At 44.4% G+C, this 27,148-nt stretch overlaps 1 protein-coding gene across 1 annotated transcript in view; it reads right to left on the bottom strand.

Annotated features, from left to right (window-relative positions):
- TPK1 (thiamin pyrophosphokinase 1) overlaps positions 1 to 12,067 on the bottom strand; it is a 730,092-nt gene extending 718,025 nt beyond the window's left edge. Inside the window, exon 1 of the mRNA XM_044294424.1 lies at positions 12,009 to 12,067. The gene's annotated coding sequence lies outside the window, so the exon portion shown is untranslated. The remainder of the gene's footprint in view (positions 1 to 12,008) is intronic.
- Positions 12,068 to 27,148: the final 15,081 nt, after the last annotated feature.

The following is a 27,148-nucleotide window of genomic DNA, read 5'->3' on the forward strand; positions in this document are numbered from 1 at the left end:
TGTATAAATTAGACAATTGTTGAATATGTATAGTTTATATTTCAATTGAGTGGTGTCCTGCACCCAAGAGTAGGGCCAGTCTCCATTTATGGTAGTCGTCTGAGATTAGAAAAAAAAAATTCTAGAAACACTGCCATTGTCCATATACTGTCTGGTATTGCAGCTCAGCTGCACTTAGAGTATATTCACATGCAGAACATTTGGTGCAGAAATTACTGCAACTGAAAATCAGTTCATCTGAAAAAGGCTTGAAGAAATGCCACCAAAACAACTGCATTTAAATAAAGTGATTTTCAGTCGCTGAACGTTCTGCTGCAAATCCGCTGTGTGTAAATATACCCTTAGGATTCGTTCCCATAGCATCAGGTATTCCGCAGACAAATCCATCATATGATGGACACCAACGCTTCCCGACACATCACTCACTAGAATAGTGTCTGTTGGGTTTCTGTCCTGCTGTCTGTTATTTTATCAGACAAAATAGCAGAGCATGCTGCATTCTTTTTCCAGCATTTCTGACAGACTCTTGCGACTGAGGTCCCTAACGGAGATTCCAACACAGAAGTTAACAAAACCTCACGTGAATTATAACAAGATACAGCTTGGTTACTAAGTGATGATCTTTCTTTACATGCTGATAACGACATCAGAAAGAAGGAACCCTACATTTTAAAGTTCAACACCCAGACAATCTGAACCTATCCAGCATGCAGAGCCTGCCACAGTGTCTAGGTGCGTCAAAACAGCAGGCAACCGGGAGACTAATGTCTGCAACTGGCGGTAATGCCGATCGCATACATTTAACCCTTCAGATGCCCTAGTCAAAAGTGATCCCGGCATTCGAGGGAGCAAAAACCTGGAAGGGTGTGCTTCGCTCCCCCCCCCCTGTCATTGGAGTGTATGAGAGAAGCAATCTAATTATAAAAAAAAGTGTAAAAAAATTAATGTTTTTAACAATTAAAAAACAAAAATTCTAATCACTCCCCTTTCCTCAAAATTTTTATAAAAATATGAAAACAATAAAAAAATACACATCATGGGCATTGCCACGTGCAAAAACACCCATACTATTAAAATATAAAAATGTATTTTCCAATATGGCAAATGACGTTAGGTTACTTTTATTGTTTATCGGACATAACCTCATACTTTTAGTAGAGGTTATGCCTGGTATTACAGCTCAGTCCCTTTCACTTGAATGCCTAAAAGTCTGGAGCTATGCATGGTAAGCAATAAAGCGTGTGTGGCCTATTTAAGCAGCCCCTTCAAACAGATGATCAACAGGAGTTCGCCCGTCACTGGATTCAGGATCAGTGATGGCCAGTTCGCCTGTGAACACATGCGGGCTGCCATCTTTTCTCACAAGTCCGGCGATGCACAGGTAAGCCCTTACCTTTGCCTGTGCCGGTCTGAAACAAATGCGGTCAACGTTAGCAGGCAGTTCCGAGAACAGCCTGATGAAGGCCCCCGGCGGCTGTTCTAGGAACTGCCTGCTCCCAGTGACCGGATTTGTTTCAGACCAGCCTTGCACACAGGCACAGGTAAGGACTTACCTGTGCATCGCCGGACTTGTGAGTTAAGATGGCAGCCCGCATGTGTTCGCGGGTGTGAACACTGCGAACTGGCCAGGACATATTTGTCATGTTGCTGTTGACCTTATTTTCCTTGCATGAAAAGTACCATATTTTTTGCCCTAAAGTGGGGGGAAAATATCAGTACTGCTGGGGTTCTAGTGAATGACATTAAGCTCACAAGAACCAAAAAAATCTGTAGCAATAAGAGTTTAGTAAAGACTACCTGAGGGTCTAGTTACAGAGGTGTATCCCATAGATATGGCTGGTTGGTGAGCAGAGTCTCCCTAGAAAACAGTACCTACATAGAGCCAAATGAGGGGGAACAACCACTGGTTATTATTTGTGGCCTGCTCATAACACATGGGTGCACAGGTAAGCCCTTACCTTTGCCTGTGCCGGGAGTCGGTCTGAAACAAATGCGGTTATTTGTTAAAAAAGCCCCCATGTATTCAGTGATCAAGTTGAAGAATTTTCTGGGTATGGGATTTTTAAAAATTACATGGAGATGATATAATAACAAAATAAGGTTAGTTAACCCCTTAATGACCACCCACTGTCTTTCGATGACAGGCAGTGCAGGGCCTCAATCTGTAGTGACATCTTTTGGCATCACTTGAGTAGAGGGGAGTTGTCCGCATCAGGAGCCCTCCCATGCCAAGAACTGGCTGTTACTAACAGCTATGGTTCTTAGCGCAGTCTCAAGGTTCACAGGTGGGATCTGAGGAAGCTCTGTTTCCAGCTGTTAACCCTCCGACTGCTGTAGTCCATATTAGCGATGAGCGGCAGGGGGTAATATCCGAATTTGTGATATTTTGCGAATATTTGTAATAAATTCGCAATTAATTTCTTGAATGTGAAAATCGGCAATGTAATATTAGCGTAATGCACGCGCGATACAGGCATGGGTCACTTTTGCTACATTTTTCAAGCTGCTAGAAGTTTCCTGAGACTGGAGAAAATGGTTGGCACGGCAGAACATTACAATATCTTTATATGTAGATGTGCTCCAATATATTCGTGATTGCGCAAATCAGCAATTAATGATGCGCATATTTTTGCGCAATACATGCAATTTCACATTTTAGCATGTCTGACTACATATTACTGATTGGTGCACTGAGTATTGTTGTGAACTTGTGACATTACAGCACTATGTCTGTAGCATGTATGTATGGACAGCAGAACTATATCAGGATATAACCTACACTGACTATCTCCTACTAACTATCTGTATTATATATAAGCTAACTATCTATCTAATGTAATGACACAGCAAAGCACAGAGCACAGCAATGACACTGCTGTCTCTCTCATAAATGCAAAAACAAATGCAGAAAATGGCTGCTGGGGAGGTTCTTATATAGTAAGGGGGAGGCAACTTTCCTATTGGTTGCTAGGGATGTTGCTAAGCTCAGACAAAGACATTGCAGCCTTCTGATTGGCCCATAAGCAAGAAGGGATCATGGGTTTAGTTGAAAAAAAATCTAGAATATTCGCGAATATGAATATATAGCACTATATTCTAAATATTAATGAATTCTCAAAGTGGTGATATTCACGATTGAAATTCGCGATACGAAAATTTGCGCCCAACACTAGTCCATATCACGCCATGATCATTGAGAACTCCTCCTTATGAGCAGAGACTATGAGAGCAATCTACAGTCAGCCCCGAGGACCTACAAAGAACCGCAGGGCTGTCAGTTCAGTATGCCAACTCTAAGCACACAACAGTGTTGCCCTAACAGGAGGCTGTGTCATAGTGACACAGAGTATGATGTATTAACATACAGGAATATTATAGTATGTTATAAACTTAGAATAAAGTCTTAAAGGGGTTGTGTCACTTCAGCAAATGGTATTCATCATGTAGCGAAAGTTAGCACAAGGCACTTACTAATGTATTGTGATTGTCCATATTGCCTCCTTTGCTGGCATGATTCATTTTTCCATCACACTGTACATTGCTCAATTCCAGGGGTTACTACCACCCTGCAATCCATCAGTGGTGGTCGTGCTTGTAGAATATAGGAAAAGGCTCCGGCCTGTCTGGTGACCAAGACCACAGGAGTGTGCATAGGGCCCCGCTTTTTCTTATAGTATGCAAGCATGACCACTGCGACTGGATTGCAGGATGGTCGTAACCTTTGGAAATGAACAGTGTATAATGTGATCGTAAAATGAATCCAGCCAGCAAAGGAAGCAATATGGACAATCACAGTACATTAGTAAGTGCCTTGTATTAACTTTCTCTACATGATAAATGCCTTTTGCTGAAGAGAGAAAATTCATTTAAAGTAATAATCCCATAATGGTATTTATTTATTTTTTACAAATTACGTAATATTTAAATAAAAAACACAAAAAACAACCAGAAAACTAAAAACATTTTTTTAATACACAATATATTTTACTGTGCACATATTAATTAAATATAAAATTACACATTAGCTATCCACACACTCATAATAACCTGGAGAATTCATTTTAGTGTGAAACATAAATAGCATAAAAAAAATGCCAAAAATAGCTTTTTTTTATATTTAATCCCGTAGCAAAGAAAAAAAAGGCATAAATTGCACAAACAATGCAAAAAAAAAAAATTATTACATTTCTCTTGCATAAAGCAAAACAGCCATGTTAATGAAAAAATTTAAAAGTTATTGCTGCTGAAATGCAGGGAGGTAAAAACAAGTAGCTTTTGAGGATCACCTTTTTTAGACCTGGTCAATAAGGGATCAAAAATATAAAAGTATTCAATATTTGCCTTATGTAAGCAATAAAGCATTCAGTTTGATTTTCCAAGCACATCATGATATATCATAGCGTTCGAGCACTAACACAAAATGGCAGACATGTATGTCATCTGCTGTATATTCTTGTCACAGAATTTCTTACCTATACATCAAGCGGGCACAGGAACCATGCCAGAGTGTGATCAACATCTCTGTATTAGGATTTGTTGAAAACCTGTGTTGCTGGAGTGGGATGAGAAGGGTGGGACCCCACTCCATCTGGACAGTCTAGGTCTTGGGCTGTCCATATTAATTAGTCCACAGGTGTGCTGGCCTTACCTAAGTCACACCTCGCTCTTAGCCTGAGAACAGGTCATCTGCATGGAGCCTGTGAGAGCACTTCAAGTCGTACGGATTTCGCAGTTATGTTCAGTGCCTGGTATTAGGCCAGCACTGGGTCAGTCAGGTTTCATGCTGTATAGTTAGAGCCTGACAGGGTCCGTAGTTAACAGAAGGTATGTGACACCGAGGTTCCTGGCCTCGGTGGAATAAGAGCCAGTTGTCATGTGTCAGCAGCAGTTGCTGTTTGACGCCTAGCTATTTAGTATAGCTGTGTAGCTGATCCGGGACAGCTCTTACTGGGAGTAATCAAAGTGCTGGGTGGGTGACTACGCCCCACGTTCCCGGACGGGTCTTGACTGGCCTATATAAAAAAATCCAGCTGGCAGTGTCAGCTGGGTCTGATTACCTCTCTCTGACAGAGGAGCTCTGGCAATCGCTGGATTGGAATCTGAGCCGTGTTCTAGGCTGGAGGCCTGAGTTTGGGAGGCCTGCTCTGTTCTGGAGTAATGCCGATCAGGTGTGAACTAACACCTTGCATAACAGGTGAGTATGTTGCTTTATGAACTGTCTAGGTGTCAACAAACACCGAAACTGCAAATGGACGGTCGTACTGTTTTGTTGCCATAAGTGTGAATAAAACACTGAAGTTTTTTTAAATTACAAACTAGTCTTTGCCTCTATACTGCGTCCACTTGTCCTGTCTACCAGAGCGAATCCCCACAATATATAATTTTATAGGGCAAATCTGTGAAGGGAGGTGCCCAACACAAAAGCCATTTTGAAAGCTGTCGAACCAAGTCGATATTTTCATATAGGAAGAGGTGCATGTGACATATGAATCTGATGAAAATTTGAGGAGGATCCAAATCTGTGACGTACTTTTATTCCTGCCAAAGTTATTAACAATTTTCTCTTTGATACAGACACAGGTATGGCTGTGAAATTAACACACAAGGAGTGGACAAACATTGTGCAGTACCCAAGTCATTGCAGCCTATCCGCCATGACCAAGGGAGGACTGGGAGCTTAAACTGTCCCTGGAAAAAAAACATAAAAGTGGGCATATGTTGTAGGCGGGTCCAAATGGGCAACACAAGTAGGCAGGGTCAGCAATACTATAGCGGAAAATACAGCACCATATTCCACAGTGCAGCACCCCTGTGGTGGCCATCAATAGCTGCCACTTTTTGTCCCTCCTCCTCCAGTTGTCTCTGATTAAGATATGGAACAGGGAGCTTAGGAGGTGAGATGCAGGACACAGCAGCTGAATTCAGGAGGGCATGTGCAGTCTCTGGCCAGGTACATGAGTACCTGATTCTCACAGCATTAGGTACTGCATTAGGTAACACTTGGGGCACCCCCTGGGCATTAGCCCACAGGGAGATTTCCCTGTAAGGTCTATAGCCACTCCGTTCCTGGCCATGGCACAGCTGGCAAATGGCTTTGCAAATTTCACCAAACAAATTCTGTGTTGGACTTGCAAAATATGGGTCCCATTGAAATTGCTGTGATGCCCATTCTGCAAACATAGCAGTTGGGATCATCCTGAGATGATGAATCAACTGGATCTTGTACAGGTGCCATTTTTGTATAGGCAGTATCCACCCAATGGTGGTTTGACTCACTACGCTCTCCTGTGACAGACACTGGGCACTACAATATGGGCTCTTTCGGAAAGAAGCCATAATAGCCATTGTTGTTACTTCATCTGTGGCAGTTTTGTTATGTCCACTGTCTGGTCAAGTTTGCCTTGGCAGATAGGTGGTTGGTTAGGGTACCAAGCGTTGAAATTCGCTGCAATGACTTGGGTACTGCAATCCCTGGAGATAAGTGTAATCTCTGTCCTCTCCTCTTGTGTTAATCTCACACCCATACGTGTGTCTATAACAAAGAGAAAATTGTTAATACCTTTAGCAGGAAAGGATGTCACATTTAATGACAGATTTACATTCCTCATCAGATTGCATACATGTCGCAAATGGACCCCTTCCCATTTGGTTCAGCCTTCAAAATGGCCGTTACATTTGACACCACCCCTCACAGATTTGCCCCCTTCCCTTTAGCAATATGCCACACACAGGATGACGTTCCCAACCACTATTTTCTATTAATTCAGGTGTCTCAATACTTTTGGACCACTATATATCAGACAGCGCTGGAACCTGAGGAGGTGAGTAACCAATGGACACCAGACCCTTGACCAATTCCCTTAACCCTTTCACTAACAACTAAAAAAGATAGTATTACACATAGTGGAAGTTTTTGCTGAGTGCAAGCCCCCCAAATTTGCATGTTCTGCATTGCTTTTTTTGTCAGTTTTCACCAAATGTGACCATAGCTTTTACCATTTGCTTTGCATGGTATAAAATCAGGTGTTGTCTCATCTCAGACTTTGATGGCTTATGGCTTGGATAGAGACAGATAAGTGCAGGTCCCACCTCTGGGGCCAGCACCTGTCTCCAAAGTGAAGGAGAGCGCACCACACTAGCATGGCCACCCTCCCTCCATGCTCTTCAATGGAAGTTCAAAAAATAGCTGAGCTCTGGTTCGGCTACTTCTGGCAGTTCACTAGAAGTGACTGAAGAGGTGTCCATGCATCTGTACAGACTATAGGGAGGGGGGACACCATTTAACTTTTCAACTCAGACAGCAGAAAGGCAAAGTGGACCCCTGCAGGTAGTTGTAGTTTATCAAAAGTAAAGGAGCACCGCTACAGGGTAACAGTCATTACATAGCATGTCATTGTTTTGTGGTAAACTAGTGCAAGGGAACTATTGTATCAAAGTGCTCATGTAAGAAATGCTAACACTAGCTGGGTATGGAGACTTTTTAGGCAGTGCTCCATGGTATGAAGACTTTTTGGCAATGCTCCATGGGAAAAAATATATATATGCAAAGAGGTATCTCCGTGGGAAAGAGAACCATCTCTCTAGCGCCAAGAAGTGGCTCCTAATTTTTAACAAGCCTTGGGGCATGATAAGAGATAATATCCAAATATCTATCTGTAGCTTCCAGAAGATGGCCTACTGAGATGGTTCTCTTATCCATGTAGATGCGTCTTTGCATTTTTTTTTCCTGTGGAGCATTGCCCACAGAAAAATCCTGAAGACTTGCCGCGAGGCCGGATCCGGAATTAATGCCCATTGAAAGGCATTGATCCGGATCCGGCCTTAAGCTAAACATTGTTTCGGCGCATTGCCGGATACGACGTTTAGCTTTTTCTGAATGGTTACCATGGCTGCTGGGACGCTAAAGTCCTGGCAGCCATGGTAAAGTGTAGTGGGGAGCGGGGGAGCAGCATACTTACCGTCCGTGCGGCTCCCGGGGCGCTCCAGAGTGACGTCAGGGCGCCCCAGGCGCATGGATGACGTGATCACATGGCACGTCATCCATGCGCATGGGGCGCTCTGACGTCACTCTGGAGCGCCCCGGAAGCCGCGCGGACTGTAAGTATGCCGCTTCCCGCTCCTACTATGGCAACCAGGACTTTAATAGCGTCCTGGCTACCATAGTAACACTGAAAGCATTTTTGATTTCAAATGCTTTCAGTACACTTGCGTTTTTCCGGATCCGGCGTGTACCTCCGGCAAGTGGAGTACACGCCGGATCCGGACAACGCAAGTGTTAAAGAGGCCTTAGTTGAGTTCAAGGCATTGCACTCAGCCAGCCAGAATCCTACTTCATACTGATGAGGGGTAAGTACCCTGAAACAGTTGTAAATGGATGGATATTTGACTTCGCTATTTTCCCTTGTTATATTTCAAGACTCGTTAAAAAGTTGGACTTTGCCTCATAGTGAGACACTTCCAGAAGGTGGCGCTAGTAAGATGGTTCCCTTTTCTTGGGAGGTATGTCTTTGCATATAAGGTCAACATAAAGGGAGAGATTTATAATTAGTTTGTGCCACAAAAATGGCATTAAAAAGTCGCAAACTGAGAGTTTGTAACTTTTTTAATTCGACTTAAAAAGTGGTGTTTTTTATGCTGCTCTCAACACTTTTCTGAAAAGAGACATGGCTAGCCGCCACAACAAATTTATCTTTATTTCCACCAGTTTTCTCCTGCAGTTGAAGCCAAAAATTTCTATTTAGGCACACGGACCACAGGAGGATGAGCCTAATTTATAACTAGACACGTGCCTCGTCATAAATAAGCCGCATCCTCTGACAACACAGGGGACATCAACACTGGTGCAGAAAGCGCTGGTCATGATAAATCTCCCCCAAATAGTTAAAAACATACAGAAATAAAAAATAAAAAACACAATAGATAGATACACTACAATATATCTTTATACACACACATACACTATATCTATCTGTCTATCTAGAATATACACACTATGGGCCAGATTTATCATTAGCTCGTCACAATAATGGAGTGAAAAAGTCGCTTAAACTGCACAAAAATTTGCGACTTTTATTGGCTCTGCACTATGCTCGCCAGTTTTCTGAAAGTGGGCGTGTTTTCTTATGTAAATGAATTTCTAGATAGATTTACTATTGCGACAATTTTTAAAGTCGCAAAAAATGAGCAAAATCACTCCAGTGAGGACCATGCTTATCTTATGCAACTTTTTAAAAGAACATGCGACTTGTTTGCAAAGATGTGCGACTTTTGTATAGCTGCTTACTGACGGATAAACTGCTACCGGGCAAACCACATTTATTACAGTCTTAGGCCTCATGCACACGACAGTTTTTTTTCACGGTCCGCAAAAACGGGGTCCGTGGGTCCGTGACCGTTTTTTCCTCCGTGGGTCTTCCTTGATTTTTGGAGGATCCACGGACATGAAAAAAAAGTCGTTTTGGTGTCCGCCTGGCCGTGCGGAGCCAAACGGATCCGTCCTGAATTACAATGCAAGTCAATGGGGACGGATCCGTTTGATGTTGACACAATATGGTGCCATTTCAAACGGATCCGTCCCCATTGACTTTCAATGTAAAGTCTGGAGTTCTTTTATACCATCGGATTGGAGTTTTCTCCAATCCGATGGTATATTTTAACTTGAAGCGTCCCCATCACCATGGGAACGCCTCTATGTTAGAATATACTGTCGGATATGAGCTACTTCGTGAACCTCAGATCCGACAGTATATTCTAACACAGAGGCGTTCCCATGGTGATGGGGACGCTTCAGGTTAGAATACACTACAAACTTTGTACAAGACTGCCCCCTGCTGCCTGGCAGCACCCGATCTCTTACTGGGGGATATGATAGCACAATTAACCCCTTTAGGTGCGGCACCTAAAGGGGTTAATTGTACTATCATATTCCCCTGTAAGAGATCAGGGCTGCCAGGCAGCAGGGGGCAGCCCCCCCCCTCCCCAGTTTGAATATCGTTGGTGGCACAGTGTGCCCCCACCATCGCCCCCCCCTCCCTCCCTCTATTGTATTAAATCGTTGGTGGCACAGTGTGCCAACCACCATCGGCCCCCCTCCCTCCCTCTATTGTATTAAATCGTTGGTGGCACAGTGTGCCAACCACCATCGGCCCCCCCTCCCTCCCTCTATTGTATTAAATCGTTGGTGGCACAGTGTGCCAACCACCATCGGCCCCCCTCCCTCCCTCTATTGTATTAAATCGTTGGTGGCACAGTGTGCCAACCACCATCGCCCCCCCCCCTCCCTCTATAGCAGTAACATTGGTGGCAGTGTGCGGTCTCAACAGTAGAAGATTCATACTTACCTGCTTGCTGCTGCGATGTCTGTGTCCGGCCGGGAGCTCCTCCTACTGGTAAGTGAAAGGTCTGTGCGGCGCATTGCTAAAGAACTGTCACTTACCAGTAGGAGGAGCTCCCGGCCGTTCACAGACATCGCAGCAGCAAGCAGGTAAGTATGAATCTTCTACTGTTGAGACCGCACACTGCCACCAATGTTACTGCTATAGAGGGGGGGGGGCGATGGTGGTTGGCACACTGTGCCACCAACGATTTAATACAATAGAGGGAGGGAGGGGGGCCGATGGTGGTTGGCACACTGTGCCACCAACGATTTAATACAATAGAGGGAGGGAGGGGGGGGGCGATGGTGGAGGCACACTGTGCCACCAACGATATTCAAACTGGGGAGGGGGGGGGGTCTGCCCCCTGCTGCCTGGCAGCCCTGATCTCTTACAGGGGAATATGATAGTACAATTAACCCCTTTAGGTGCCGCACCTGAAGGGGTTAATTGTGCTATCATATCCCCCTGTAAGAGATCGGGTGCTGCCAGGCAGCAGGGGGCAGTCTTGTACAAAGTTTGCAGTGTATTCTAACTAGAAGCGTCCCCATCACCATGGGAACGCTTCTGTGTTAGAATATACTGTCGGAAATGAGTTTTCACGAAGTGAAAACTTAGATCAGAAAAAGCTTTTATGCAGACGGATCTTCGGATCCGTCTGTATGAAAGCAACCTACGGCCACGGATCACGGACACGGATGCCAATCTTGTGTGCATCCGTGTTCTTTCACGGACCCATTGACTTGAATGGGTCCGTGAACCGTTGTCCGTCAAAAAAATAGGACAGGTCATATTTTTTTGACGGACAGGATACACGGATCACGGCCTCGGCTGCAAAACGGTGCATTTTCCGATTTTTCCACGGACCCATTGAAAGTCAATGGGTCCGCGAAAAAAAACGGAAAACGGCACAACGGCCACGGATGCACACAACGGTCGTGTGCATGAGGCCTTAAAGGGCCGATCATAAATCTGACTTGGCTAAAACTGACTTTAGCCATATGTGAAAGTGGAGTGAGCTGTCAGAGTCATGATAAATCTGGCCCTATATATGTATATATACAGTGGTGTACATAGAGACATAAGGGCCCCATAGCAAGGGTTAGACCAGGCCCCCCACACAGGACATAAGGGTTTCTGCCTAGACACTTTTTAAATTTTTCCACTACCTCATTTGCTAAAATGTTTTCCTTCAGACGGTAGAGTTCTGATCAAGTTTTCACCTCCAGTAGAATAGGCGATAATCCCAACTAAGACTGGGCCCCCTCTTGCCCTGGGCCCCATAGCAGTCGCATGGTCTGCCGCTATGGTAGTTACACCCCTGTGTGTATATATATATATATATATATATATATATATACACATACACACACACACATATATATATATATACACACACACACACATAAATAAATACAGCCTATATACACACGCACATAGTATAATCACAAGTCTACGTCTGTCCCCCACTACTTGGAGTGTACGCTTCTGCCCCAGATATCCCACTACATATGCAGTATGGACTTACTAATGCAAAAACCATCAGTCATGTGCATTAAACAGTCATCATAAGCCATATATGTTATAAACGTACAATACCACAATACACGTCTATGTGATGCGGTGAGTGTGTACCTGCAGCCAGCATAACACGTGCAGCTCCAGCACAGCACCCTCCACTCTGATTTCAGTAGTCCTGTGTCACATTGCACTGACTTCCTGCTACCGTATTTCATCTACATTTGCTGCAAGACTGTATAACTTGTAATACAAGTGCATCCTGTCACAGAACTTGCAGTTACTATAGTAACACATCCCAGCACTGCATCTGTTCACAGCGATTGTGTGTTACTATTTTAGCAATCATCATTATAAGTGTTAGTATTATAAGTGACTATTATTTATATTCTATAATTTTTTAGTGTCAATAATAATAATTGTTATTGTAAACTTTTTGTTCTTATAGATGTAAGATTTTGAGGAGACCTCCCTAAAAAAATTTTGGAACTGTTTCAGTATTTTATAACAGGGGTGGGGAACCTCCGGCCCACGGGCGGGCCCCTGGGATCAATTCATGTGGCCCCCGGCCCCCTGCCAGAACATATAGTGAAAATGCTAATGACCACTTCCATTCTGGAAGCGATCATTAGCATGCGGGAGGCTGTCCTCACTGCACTGGCTGTCCTCACCTTCCCTGGTCTTCTTCCAGCCCCGCTCTGTGTCCTGACACATACATCGTCCAGACATAGTGCACATGGATGCACACTATGACCTGATGCAATGTGCCGTCAGGTCACAGTAGAGCACATTTGGAAGAAGACCATGGAGGGTAAGTGAATCTGCCAAGTGGCAACACCATCCAGAGCTGGAGAGGTAAGTTTATTTCTTTTTTTTTATCGTCTTATCTGAGGTCTGATTGGGTGCTGGGGGGTCTAATAGGGGCTGATCTGAGGCTAATTGAGGGTGGGGAATGTCTGATCTGATGCTGGTAAGGGTCTGGTCTCAGGCTGGGGGGACTGATCTGAGGCTAGTGAGGGTCTGAAGGGGGCTGATCTGAGGCTAGGGAGGGTCTGATGGGGGTGTGATCTGAGGCTGGGAGGTCTGATGGGGATCTGATCTGAGGCTGGTGGATCTGATGGGGGTCTGATCTGAGGATGGGAGGTCTGATGGGAGTCTGATCTAAAGCTGGGAGGTCTGATGGGGGCTGATCTGAGTCTAGGGAGGGTCTGATGGGGGTCTAATCTGAGGCTGAGAGATCTGATGGGAGTCTGATCTGAGGCTGATGTAGGCTGGGGGTCTGATAGGAGGCTAATGGAGGTAGGGGGGCCAATCTGAGACTGAGAAAGGGACAGCTTGGCTGCCATTAACGCAAAAAAAAAAAAAAAAAAAAAGAACTAAATAAATAACATTCAGATTAGACTGCTATGTTTGGTCAAAATGGCACATGTAATATATACCGTATAGTGCAGGTGCAATTTTGGGCTGCAAAAAAAAGCTCTCTAGATTTTTTTTTCATCGAAGCGCAATTTCTGTAACTTACCCCTAAGTCAGTTATATGTTTGATCAAATATAGCAGTAAAATTTTTAAGTTAAGAATTTTGTATGGCTCCCGAACGATGTTACAAATAGCGATGAACTTGCGGTTTGCCCGGCGGTCGTTTCGTGGTGAACTTTGCTAGTTCGCGATTCGCCAAACATGCGAACATATGGCGATGTCTGCGCGTGCCATATTCTTTTGCATTGCGCCGAACTTTGACCCATGACACATCCATCAGGTGGGACAGGACAGCCAGTTGAGACTTTTCAGCACATGGACACACACCCAATAACCCTATACCAGAACCCGATCTGGCAGCCATTTTACATGATATGTTTTGCCTGTGTAGGGAGAGGTTGCATTTTAGAGCAGGGATAGGCTGTTAGGAACATAGGGAGACCAAACGCTAGCTAATAGGGTCACAAAAGTCCTTTTAAGGACTGGTAACGTTGTGCTATTGATAGGTGTGATACACAGAGGGGTGTGATATGCTTATAATATACTTTCTAACATAGAAAGTATATTATAGTGCATTTGTATGCTTCCAGAAAATACAGATTGAGGGCTGCGATCTATCAGCTTCCACAAAATAGTGATTGAGGTTTTCAATATACCTGCGTCCACAAAATTACTGCTTGAGGGTGATATACCAGCTTCAACTAACAACTGATTGAGGCCCGCCATATATCCGCTTCCACAAAATAGTGATAGAGGTGTTCCATATACCTGCATTCACAAAATTACAGTTTGAGGGTGATATAACAGCTTCAACTAACAACTGATTGAGGCCTGCCATATATCCGCTTCCACAAAATAGTCATATTTTCCTTATACCTACGTCCACAAAATTACTGCTTGAGGGTGATATACCAGCTTCAACTAACTGTCATGATCAGTGTGGGAGGGGGGGGGGACTCCACACTGAACGCAGGAGGGAAGGGGAACAGTAACTGAGCCTGGAAACTAGGGAAGAAACAGGTCACCTCCTAGACAACCCTAATCCGAGCCCTGACTACCTATCAATTTGAATAGACCTTGAAGGTAGGAATATTCATATGCAGGAAACCTAGGCCCTGATTTCCCTATAAGGCCCTGGAATAAGGTTAGGACCAGAGACAACCCATTCCTCCCCAGATGGACGAATGGAAGTCTCCATCTCAGGCCCAGATACAACAACAGGGAATATAACTCTAACATCTGTAGAGATGGAAGAACAGGAACTCCAGAGATGACCTCACACCAGCCAAACCCAAATGAAGCTATCTACCGCATAGTCAGAAGGGTGGGGTCAGACTATAAAGGGTAGAAAATCAGGTAATGGTCAGCCGGCACTCTGTCCAGGAGGCGTGATGCACGTTTCCGAGATCCCAATCCCACATATATTAGAAGAATAAACCGGCACTCACTTGTTCTTCTCCGAATTAAATCTTTTATTCATCACATATAAGATAGTTTCTGTGACGCGTGTTTCGGCTCACAATACGAGTCTTTCTCAAGGCTGGCTTGTATTGTGAGCCGAAACGCGCGTCACAGAAACTGTATCTTATATGTGACGAATAAAAGATTTAATTCGCAGAAGAACAAGTGAGTGCCGGTCTCTTCTTCTAATATAAAGGGTAGAAGTGATGACCATTGAGCAACAGTTGAGAAAAGGGAAGTGATCATTAACCCTATCAACACTGAACCAAGAGAGATCAAGGAGGCTGTTAGATTCCTCCACGCTCAGCCAGTTTCCCTGATCTCCTGACACCAGTCACCTGAGGGACCGTGACACTAACAACTTATTGAGGACTTCCATATATCAGCTTCCACAAAATATTAATAGAGGTTTTCCATATACCTGCGTCCACAAAATACAGATTGCATATTTTGATATACCTGCTTCAACTAACAACTGATTGAGGCCTGCCATATATCAGCATCCACAAAATAGTTATAGAGGTTTTCCATATACCTGCGTCCACGAAATTACTGCTTGAGGGTGATATACCAGCTTCAACTAACAACTGATTGGGGCCTGCCATATATCAGCTTCCAAAAATACTGCTCTTCTCTAGGGACGGTGGCACAGGGTCATTTTGAAAATGACAGGCAGAGGAAGAGGCAGGCCGTTCCGCAGGGGTGGTAGGAGTCGGGCAGGTGCACCAGGCCAGAGCCTAAGTGGGAAGTTGGAGAAAGTGTGTGCGATTATGTCAAAGGACGCATCAGAGTTGGATGAGTGGCTCACCAACTCAGCCTTCAACTTCTGCACCCTCCTCATCCTCTGTATCTGCATCCGCCTTACTCTCTGCTGTGTGCACCCCCAAAGAACCACCACCACCACCATAGCCCCTCCATTCGAGTCAGAGGAATTATTTTCCCATCAATTCCCAGACCTTAACGATGCACAGCCATTCTTGGCATCGGATGAGGAAGAGGAGGTAGCAACAGCCGCCACCCAGCGGTTTGATGACAGTACCCAGATCAGCTGTTGCTGCCTACTCCGAGATCTCTAATGTCAGTGGTAGTGAAGGTGATGACGATGAAGTGCCGATGGACGTCACGTGGGTGCCCACAAGAGAGGAAGAGGAGGGGAGTTCAGAGGGAGAGACAGAGCACCACCACCCAGAACAAAGAATGGTCCTTGCCTTATGTATATACAGCGGCATAAAAGGCCTTTTATGTCAGGTGAATGCCTAATTTTTGTCGCCTGCACTGGCTGACAGTTACATATTTATTCTGTGACCGCCTAATGTACCTCCAGCCACAGAATCCAAAGTTCTTTGCTGTCAGGTCAATGCCTATTGCCTAATTTTTGGGGCCTGTACTGGCCGACAGTTACATATTTATCCTGTGACCGCCTAATGTACCTCCAGCCACAGAATCCAAAGTTCTTTGCTGTCAGCTGAATGCCCATTGCCTAATTTTTTAGGCCTATACTGGCTAACAGTTACATTTTTTTTATCTCTAGCCACATAATCACACCCCTGTCTCACTCCTCTGCCTCTCTTTATTTGTGGCGTATGAACCGCATTCACCATAAGGACCTTTTAATGTCACAGGGTCATGTGACTGTACCCCCCACCCCATACTGTGCCCCCTTATACCCTGCATTGTGCCCTCTTACCACACCCTGTGCAGTGCCCCTAGTCATTCCCTGTACTGTGTCCTGTTATACCCTTTTATCCAGTCTTGGTATGGCGGTGTTATCCTGTCACTGTACAGAGGTGTTGTCCGGTCAATGTATGGCGGTGGTATCCAATAACTGGATGGCCATAACTGTATCCCTTTCCTTGCCCAGGCCATCCTTTTTTAGACCTGGCATGAGCGGGAAAAAATATGCAGATTCTGATGCTAAGGACCTTTGCGCCACAATCTGTGTCAGAAATACGCCTAACATAGAAGTATTTCTATATAATAAATGACCACCTAATTGAATTAACATTCGGGGGTAGGGCTAATATCTTTATATTACATAGATTCTAGTGTATTATACTGTGCCCTGTATTTCCCAGTAGAAAATGAACCTTAGGAAACACAGTCCTCATCCCTGACCACCAGGACCAGGTAGCGCTCTGTCAGTACATGGCGGCCTCTCCTCTCCACCATGCTGCTCCGCTGTGTACTGGTGCTTATTCTGACACTAGGGCTGGGTTCACATCCTATTTTTCCAGCCATTTAATGCATACTAAAAATGTATGCGTTAACAGATGCCTCAGACTGATGCCATACAGTGGCCTCCGTTCACCATACAGTTCCATGGTAGAAAAAAAAATTATGTTTACATATGCATTTTTTTTATGGACTCTGCAGCATACAAAAACGTGAAATGCTGCACATTTGTATACATCAAACCGATAGGAAATAAAAATGTTCTAGGCTCCAGCAGGGCACATTTTTGAGAGTTTCCCTTTTAAGACGCATAAAAATGGCCCCTGATTAAAATACATATTTTTTGTGGGATTTTTTTGCCAATGATTCCCCTCTTGTATATCACTGTCCATGTTGTGGGACTATTTGTGTACTTCTAGTAAGTGTTTGCTAGCTGCAAATATAACCTGAAGGTTTTTCTGGTTCGCTTGCCATTAAAGTGAATGGAGCCCCCGTGAATGCGCGGTTCGCGGACATTTCATCACGACCGCGCATTCGTGTTCGCGAATTTTCCCGGCCGATGTTCGTCCATCACTAGTTACAAATATCCAAATGGCCCTCGGCAGCAAATGTGTTTTATAACATGCCTTATGTGTTTGTAGCTTTCTTTTTTATTGCACCCCCCACAATTTTGTAGATATTTAATTATAGATTTTCATAGGACAACACTGAGGATCAGTGTACTGAGTAGTCAGTGTACCGATTGTATAACAGTGTACATTTGGTGTGCCCTCAAAATAACTCAACACAGCCAATAATGTCTAAAGTACTGGCAACAAAAGTGAATACACCCCTAAGTGAAATTGGCCAAATTGTGCCCATTTTCCCTCTCCAGTGTCATGTGACTCGTTAGTATTAGAAGGTCTCAGGTGTGAATGGGAAGCAGGTGTGTTAAGTTTGGTGTTATCGCTCTCACACTTTCTTACTGGTCACTGAAAGTTGAACATGGCACCTTGAGGTAAAGAACTCTCTGAGGACATGAAAAAAAGAAGTGTTGCTCTACATAAATATGGCCTAGGCTATAAGAAAATTGCCAACATCCTGAAACTGAGCTGCAGCATGGTGGCCAAAACATACAGTGGTTTAACCCCTTAAGGATTTAGGACGTACCGGTACGTCCTAACTTTAAATCATGATTGCGGCGCGGCAGGGGTTAATCGCAACGGGATGTCCAATGAAATCATTCAGCGGGCATCCAGTGAAAACGCCGGGGGGGTGGTCTCCCCCCCCCGCATCGGCGATCGCAGCAAACCGCAGGTCAATTCAGATCTGCGGTTTGCTGCGTTTTCGGTCCGTTTGGGTCTCCGGTGACCCGATGAACCGGAAAAGGACTGTGATCGGTGGTGTGATTCAAGGCACGAAATTCAAACTTCCAGCGCTCCTCTCTCCCCTCCTCTTCCTATTCAGCACCTGCACCATGCAGCACCATCCTCACCAGGCTCCTGCGATCCCCCCATCGACACCCATCACCCTCCTGCACCCATCACCCTCCAGGTAGGTTAGGGTCAGTGAGGGAGAGGCACCGTTAGGCAGGGATAGAAGGGAAAAGTTAGTTAGGAAAAAAAAAAAAAAACACTTTATCTGAATTTATTGTTTTCTAGCTTTCAGACCCTAGACCCCCACACACACGCACGCACATACAATAAAGTTTTAATTGCACATACACACACACACACACACATACCCATGGCCCGCTGGATGTTCTCGGTGGAGGAGGAATACGCACATATTGCCTCCGACTCCGAGAGCCCCAGTGAGGATGAGGATGACCCCACGTTCCTCTTGTCATCCGCATCCTCCTCATCATCTGATGATGATGAGCCCCCAAGGTGGCAGACACGCCGCTAGGCGGAGCCAGGGGCCCCACATGCTGGGGACCCTGTGGCCCACCCTAGTATGAGCCACCCTGGGACTCGTACTGGTTTCCCGGCCCACCGAATAAGCCCACCAAAGCCCTCTGGATTTTGAGCCAAAGATTCAGGATTTTTTTGGCAATCCAGGAATCCAGATTCCCACAGTGGGGTTTACTGAAATTGACTTTTTTAACTTTTTTTTTCAGTGACCCATTTGTGAATCTAATGGTGGAGCAGACAAACCTGTACGCCCAACAGTTCATTGCTCAGCACCCGGCTAGACCCGGCTAGACCCGGTGGCTGGACGCCGGTCAGTGCAGCCGAGATGAGGACATTTTAGGGCCTCGTGCTGCACATGGGTCTAGTGCAAAAACCCAGTATCAGGCCATACTGGAGTGGGGACGTCCTCTACCAGACCTCACTCTACAGTATGGCCATGACACGTCCCCTGTTTGAGGCCATCCGGAAATGTCTGCATTATTCAGATAATGCAGCATGTCCCCCCCGAGGTGATCCTGCCCATGACTGTCTGTATAAGATACAGCCGGTCATCGATCACTTCGGGGCCAAATTTACGCAGGCCTACGTACCTGGAAGGGAGGTTGCGGTTGAGGAGTCTCTCGTTGCCTTCAAGGGGAGACTCCGTTTCCGCCAATACATTCCCGCTAAGCGGGCGAGGTATGGCGTGAAAATGTACAAAATTAGTGAGAGTACCTCAGGGTACACTTACAAATTTCGTGTGTACGAGGGGCGAGATTCCTGTATTGAACCCCCAGAATGTCCCCCCACTCTGGGTGTTAGCGGGAAACTCGTGTGGGACCTTATGTACCCACTGCTAGATAAGGGTTACCACTTGTACGTGGATAACTTTTATACTAGCATCCCCTTGTTCAGGTCCCTTGCCACCAGATCCACGTTCGCTTGTGGGACCGTGCGGAAAAATCAACCCGGCCTCCCTACCTACCCCCTCCAGGTACCTATCCCCAGGGGTGAGACCCGTGCACTTACCAGTGGAAACCTGTTTCTGGTCAGGTATAAGGACAAGAGGGATGTCTTTATACTGTCCACAATCCACGGTAACAGCACCACCCCCGTCTCCGCGCGAGGTACCGCGGCAACTGTCCTCAAGCCCGATTGTATCGTCGACTACAATCGGTATATGGGAGGAGTTGATCTCTCTGATCAACTCCTCGAGCCATATAATGCCATGCGCAAATCCCGGGCATGGTACAAAAAAGTTGCGGTCTACTTGGTACAGGTTGCCTTGTACAATGCTTTTGTACTATCCCGAAGCGCTGGCAGCACAGGGACATTCCTCCAATTCTATGAGGCAGTCCTCAAGGACCTGATCTTTTCAGACCGGGAGAGAGCAGGCCGGAGTACCTCGGGAACTGGAGGCTCCCAGATCGTCCCTGGCCAACATATTCCGGGAGTGGTCCCCCATACTGGAAAGAAGGGACAAACCCCAAAAAAGTGCAGAGTGCGTCACAAGAGGGGGATACGGAAGGACACCACGACTTAATGTGACACTTGCCCCGATCATCCGGGCCTCTGCATTATCAATTGCTTCAGGGAATATCACACTTCCATGGAGTACAACATTTTTATAATTCCCCAACAGTCCCCTAGAGAACATAAAAAAAACTATGGCTCTCAGACTTTGGAGACACAGAAACTATTTCCCCCCCCCCAAAATATTAGTTTTAGTGCAGGCATCCTAAAACTCCGGTGCTCCAGATGTTGTAAAACTATAACTCCCAGCATGCCCAGACAACCTACAGTCATCAGCAGGGCATGGTGGGAATTGTAGTTTTACAACATCTGGAGGGCCGCAGTTTGAGGATGCCTGAGTAGTGTCCCCAAAGTCTGAGAGCCATACATATTGGGCATCGCCGCATCCGTAAAAATCTTCTTTAAAAGAAAAGGCATTTTTTGTCACCTAACATCACAAAAAGTGTAATAGCAAGCGATAAAAATCTCATATGCACCCCCAATTAGTGCCAATAAAACCGCCATCTCATCCCGCAAAAAAATGAGCCCCTACATTAGATAGTCGCCCAACAAAAAAAAAAAAAAGGCTATGGAGATACTAAAATAATTTTTGGGGGTTCCTAAAATGATAATATAGTGTAAAATCTAAATACATTTTAAAATGTAGACATATTAGGTATCGCCGCATCCGTAACAATCTGCCCTATAAAAATAACATTTGACCAAACCCCTTGGATGAACAGCGTTAAAAATATTAAATAAAAACGGTGCCAAAACAAATTTTTAATCCTTTTTTTCCGGTAATAAAGCAAGGGTTAACAGCCAAACAAAACTAAATATTTATTGCCCCGATTCTGTAGTTTGCAGAAACACCCCATATGTGGTCGTAAATGGCTATATAGCCACACGGCAGCGCATAGAATGAACGAAAACGCCATATGGTTTCTGGAAGGCAGATTTTGATGGACTGGTTTATTTACACCATGTCCCATTAGAAGCCCCCCCTGATTTAGCCTAGACTAGAAACTCCAAAAAAGTGACCCCATCTAAAAAACTACACCCCTCAAGGTATTCAAAAGTTACTTTACAAACTTTGTTAACCCTTTATGGTATCCACAAAACTAAACAGCGAATGTAGAAACAATTTTAGAATTTAATTTTTTTTTGTTACCTTGCCTCAAAAGTGTAATATAGAGCAATCAAAAATTATATTTACCCTAAAATAGTCCCAAAACATCAACCACCTTATCCCGTAGTTTCCTAAATAGGGTCACTTTTATGGAGTTTCTACTTTAGGGGTGCATCAGGGGGCTTGAAAGGGTACATGGTGTAAATAAACCAGTCCAGCAAAATCTGCCTTCCAATAAACATATGGCATTCCCCTTCTTCTATGTCCTGCCGTTTAGCCAAATAGTAATTTACGACCACATATGGGGTGTTTCTGCAAACTACAGAATCAGGGCAACACATATTGAGTTTGGTTTGGCTGTTAACCCATTTTTTCCAGTAATAAAGTAAGGGTTAAAATGGAAAATTTTCCAAAAAATAGAAATTCCAAAATTGTTTCTCCATCTGCCATTAACTCTTGTGGAACACCTAAAGGGTTAACAAAGTTTTTAAAACCAGTTCTGAATTCCTTGAGGGGTGTACTTTCTTAGATGAAGTCACTTTTTGGGAATTTCTATTCTAGGGGTGCAACGGGGGGCTTGAAATGGGACATGGTATAAACAAAACCAGTCCTGCAAAATCTGCCTTCCAAAACCCATATGGCGTTCCCCTCCTTCTATGTCCAACCGTTTGGCCAAACAGTAGTTTAGGACAACATATGGGGTGTTTTTGCAAACTACAGAATCATGGCAACCCATATTGAGTTTTGTTAACCCTTGCTTTTTCCAAAAAATCAAAATTCTAAGATTTTATGTCCATTTGCCATGAAGTCTTGTGGAAGACCTAAAGGGTTAATAAAGTTTGTACAATCAGTTTTGAATACCTTGAGGGGTGTAGTTTCTAAAATGGGGTCATTTTTGGGTGGTTTCTATTACGTAAGCCTCACAAAGTGACTTCAGACCTGAACTGGTCCATAGAAAGTGGGATTTGGAAATTTCTGAAAATTTTCAAAATTGTAACATCCCCAAAAAATAAAATCACATTCCCAAAATGATACAAACATGAAGTAGACATGTGGGGAATGTAATGTCATCAAAATTTTGGGGGGTATTACTATGTATTACAGACGTAGAGAAAATGAAACTTTGAAATTTGCTGATTTTTCCAAATTTTGGGTAAATTTGGTATTTTTTGTGCCAAAAAAAAAAAAAAGTCTTTTGACCCAATTTTAGCAGTGCCATGAAGTACAATATGTGACGAAAAAACAATCTCAGAGCGGCCTGGGTAAGTCAAAGCGTTTGAAAGTTATCAGCACTTAAAGTGACACTGGTCCTTAAGGTGAAATAGGGCTAAGTCCTTAAGGGGTTAACAAGACAGGTTCCACTCAGAACAGGCCTCGCCATGGTCAACCAATGAAGTTGAGTGCATGTGCTCAGCGTTATATCCAGAGGTTGTCTTTTCAAAATAGACATATGAGTGCTGCCAGCATTGCTGCAGAAGTTAAAAGGGTGAGGGGGTCATTGCTCAGACCATACGCCACACTGCCCAGGCTCCTAAAGCAGCCGCTTCCCCTGCTTTCCCGGTAGTTACGCCACTGGTGACAAGCATGTGTGGCTGCAACTAGGTGAAGAGTACAAAGTCAAGCATGGTGGTGGGAGTGTCATGGTTTGGGGCTGCATGAGTGCTGCCAGCTGTGGGGAGCTACAGTTAATTGAGGGAATCATGAAAGTCAACATGTACTGTGACATACTGAAGCAGAGCATGATCCCCTCACTGTGGGAACAGAGCCGCAGGGCAGCATTCTAACATAACGACCCCAAACACACTTCCAAGATGATCACTGCCTTGCTAAAGAAACTGAGGGTAAAGGTGCTGAACTGGCCAAGCACGTCTCCAGACCCAAACCCTATTCAGCATCTGTGGGGCATCCTCAAACGGCAGTTGGAGAGGCGCAAGGACTCTAACATCCACCAGCTTCGTGATGCTCCGTGAGTGGAAGATGATTCTAGTGGCAACCTGTGAAGCTCTAGTGAACTCCATGCCCAAGAGAGTTAAAGCAGTGCTGGAAAATAATGGTGGATACACAAAATATTGACACTTTTGGGCACAATATGGCAATTTTCAGTTAGGAATGTACTCACTTTTGTTGCCAGAGGTTTAGACATTAATGGCTGTATGGTGAGTTATGAGGACACACCAAATGTACACTGTTATACAAGCTGTACACTGACTACTTTACATTGTATCAAAGTGTCAGATCTTCAGTGTTATCCCATGAAATGATATAATAAAATATTGTGTACTCGCTTTTTTAAATACTGTGTGTGTATGTGTATATATATATATATATATATATATATATATTGTCAGAACTGACCATAACTACAGTCGAGTGGATGAGGCCTTATTGTTAGAGCTCATATGTGGGGATGCCACCCTCCTCACATGGGCCAGTAGCTAACTTAAAAAAGGTGGTGTCCTTGGGAAGGTCTTGTTGGGGTTGTCAACAGAACTGCGGATTCCCACCCGGTCTCCCATGCTGGTACTTGCCAAGCTCCATCTATAAGTTAGTGCCTCTTTGTAAATTAGTGCTGTAGTTCCTGTCTGCTCTGCTATTCCTCTGCTGCCTGGCTCTCCATTATTTGCTGCCCAGCATGTGAAACAAACCTCAACTGAGAGGTTGGGGAGAGCCTAGGAACAATGGAGATAAAGAAACATACAGTCAGGTCCGTAAATATTGGGACTTCGACACAATTCTAACATTTTTGGCTCTATACACCACCACAATGGATTTGAAATAAAACAAACAAGATGTGCTTTAACTGCAGACTGTCAGCTTTAATTTGATGGTATTTACATCCAAATCAGGTAAACGGTGTAGGAATTACAACAGTTTACATATGTGCCCCCCACTTGTTAAGGGACCAAAAGTAATGGGACTTAATAATAATCATAAATCAAACTTTCACTTTTTAATACTTGGTTGCAAATCCTTTGCAGTCAATTACATTCTGAAGTATGGAACGCATAGACATCACCAGACGCTGGGTTTCATCCCTGGTGATGTTCTGTCAGGCCTCTACTACAACTGTCTTCAGTTCCTGCTTGTTCTTGGGGCATTTTCCCTTCAGCAAGTGAAATGAATGCTCAATCGGATTCAGGACAGGTGATTGACTTGGTCATTGCAGAACATTCCACTTCTTTCCCTTAAAAAACTCTTTGGTTGCTTTTGCAGTATGCTTTGGGTCATTGTCCATCTGCACTGTGAAGCGCCATCCTATGAGTTTTGAAGCATTTGGCTGAATATGAGCAGATAACATTGCCCAAAACACTTCAGAATTCATCCTGCTGCTTTTGTCAGCAGTCACATCATCAATAAATACAAGAGAACCAGTTCTATTGGCAGCCATACATGCCCACGCCATGACACTACCACCACCATGCTTCACTGATGAGGTGGTATGCTTAGGATTATGAGCAGTTCCTTTCCTTCTCCATACTCTTCTCTTCCCATGACTCTGGTACAAGTTGATCTTGGTCTCATCTGTCCATAGGATGTTGTTCCAGAACTGTGAAGTCTTTTTTAGATGGCCTTCCTGTTTTTGAGGCTCACCAATGGTTTACATCTTGTAGTGAACCCTCTGTATTCACTCTGGTAAAGTCTTCTCTTGATTGTTGACTTTGACACACATACACCTACCTCCTGGAGAGTGTTCTTGATCTGGCCAACTGTTGTGAAGGGTGTTTTCTTCACCAGGCAAAGAATTATTCGGTCATCCACCACAGTTGTTTTCCGTAGTCTTCCGGGTCTTTTAGTGTTGCTGAGCTCACCGGTGCTTTCCTTTTTTTTAAGAATGTTCCAAACAGTTGTTTTGGCCACATCTAATGTTTTTGCTATCTCTCTGATGGGTTTGTTTGTTTTTTTCATCCTAATGATGGCTTGCTTCACTGATAGTGACAGCTCTTTGGATCTCATCTTGACAGTTGACAGCAACAGATTCCAAATGCAAATAGCACACTTGAAATTAACTCTGGACCTTTTATCTGCTCATTGCAATTGGGATAATGAGAGAATAACACACACCTGGCCATGGAACAGCTGAGAAGCCATTGGTCCCATTACTTTGGTCCCTTAACAAGTGGTAGGCAGATATGAAAACTGTTGTAATTCCTACACCGTTCACCTGATTTGGATGTAAGTACCCTCAAATTAAAACTAACAGTCTGCAGTTAAAGCAGACTGGACCACCCGTGTAGGTGCGCCACTGGGGATATACGACCCATGATCTTTTCTCTTTATTTGGAATTTTATCATAATCTGTTTATATCCTATGGTATCAGCACTCTTCCCATTTGCCCCAGTTGCATTTAATTAGCAGAAGGGTTATTAAAAATCCAACTAGGTCCTAGTTTGTAGTTCCTGAGACCCATGGAAAGGTGAGCTTTAAGGGCTGTTTCACAGGAGCGGATGCCGTGCGTGACATCCGCTCTGTGAATGACAGCCAAGACCCGATGCGGAATGATTGATAATGCTCCGTGCCTCTCTGTGACCTCTTTACTACAAAATCACAGTGACAACTTTATCTCATTGCGATTTCGTAGTAAAGAGATCGTAGAGAGGCACGGAGCATTATCAATCATGTTAATGCTCCGTGCTTCTGCTGTCCGCATCGGGTCTTGGCTGTCATTCACGCAGCGGATGTCACGAACGGCATCCGCTCGTGTGAAACAGCCCTAAAAGTCAGTTCACATGGTGGGGTGCTGCATGGCGGCTGTTGTTGCTGTGGTGCTACCTGTGGGTTGGTGCTTCCCAGTGCCTTTGGGGCTTAGTGTGACAGCAGGGGTGCTGTTGGACTGCTGGGACGCGCTGCCTGTTGGTGGTCGCCATGTAGTACTGCACCAATTTAGAGTAGGTACCCACTCATAGAGGCAACCTTGGTGTGGTGAGTGGGCCGATGCGTTATAATCAAAACGTATACTAATGCCTTATGTATACTATTATTTACGCTGAGAAGTGATATGAATTGTACTGATACGCAATAGTATGGGGATGTGCTTTTTTTTGGTGGCCATGACTTTACGACTTTACGACTTTTTTTCAGGTGGATGCAGGCATATTTTTTAAATGAAGTGATTTAGAAATTTGCCATTTGCAACATTCTCTATTAAATGAAATGCAATTATGTAAAAGCACACTCACTCTTTAACCTTAGGCTAAGGCCACATGTTCTGGATTCTTGAAAGCCCAAACCAGGAGTGAATTCAAAAAAAGAAAAGTTGTATCTGTCATTTATATTTTCTCTTCTTTTATGATCCACTCCCGATTTTGGCTTCCAAAACTATATTAGGAAACCTGACTGTGTGGCCTTAACCTTAAAGAACTAGGGGGTCATTTGCTAAGCTGAAATACACCTAAATTAGGCGTATTTCAGGTGCAGACGATATCTGCGACTTCTCCCCTCTCACGCCAGGTCTAAAATCATGGGTGTTGCATGGGCGGGAACAATTTTCTACCCCTGTTTTAGGCATAGCAAATGGTCTAAATGTAAGACAGCAAGGAAGCTGTCTTACATTTAGAATTGGCGCTGGATGCAGCGAAGTTATGGAAAGGCCAGCTCCTCTTCATAACTTCGGCGATCCTCTGCCAGCTATGGGCC

This window comes from Bufo gargarizans, chromosome 5 (genome assembly GCF_014858855.1).
Source record: "Bufo gargarizans isolate SCDJY-AF-19 chromosome 5, ASM1485885v1, whole genome shotgun sequence".
In the NCBI taxonomy this organism is placed as follows: Eukaryota; Metazoa; Chordata; class Amphibia; order Anura; family Bufonidae; genus Bufo; species Bufo gargarizans.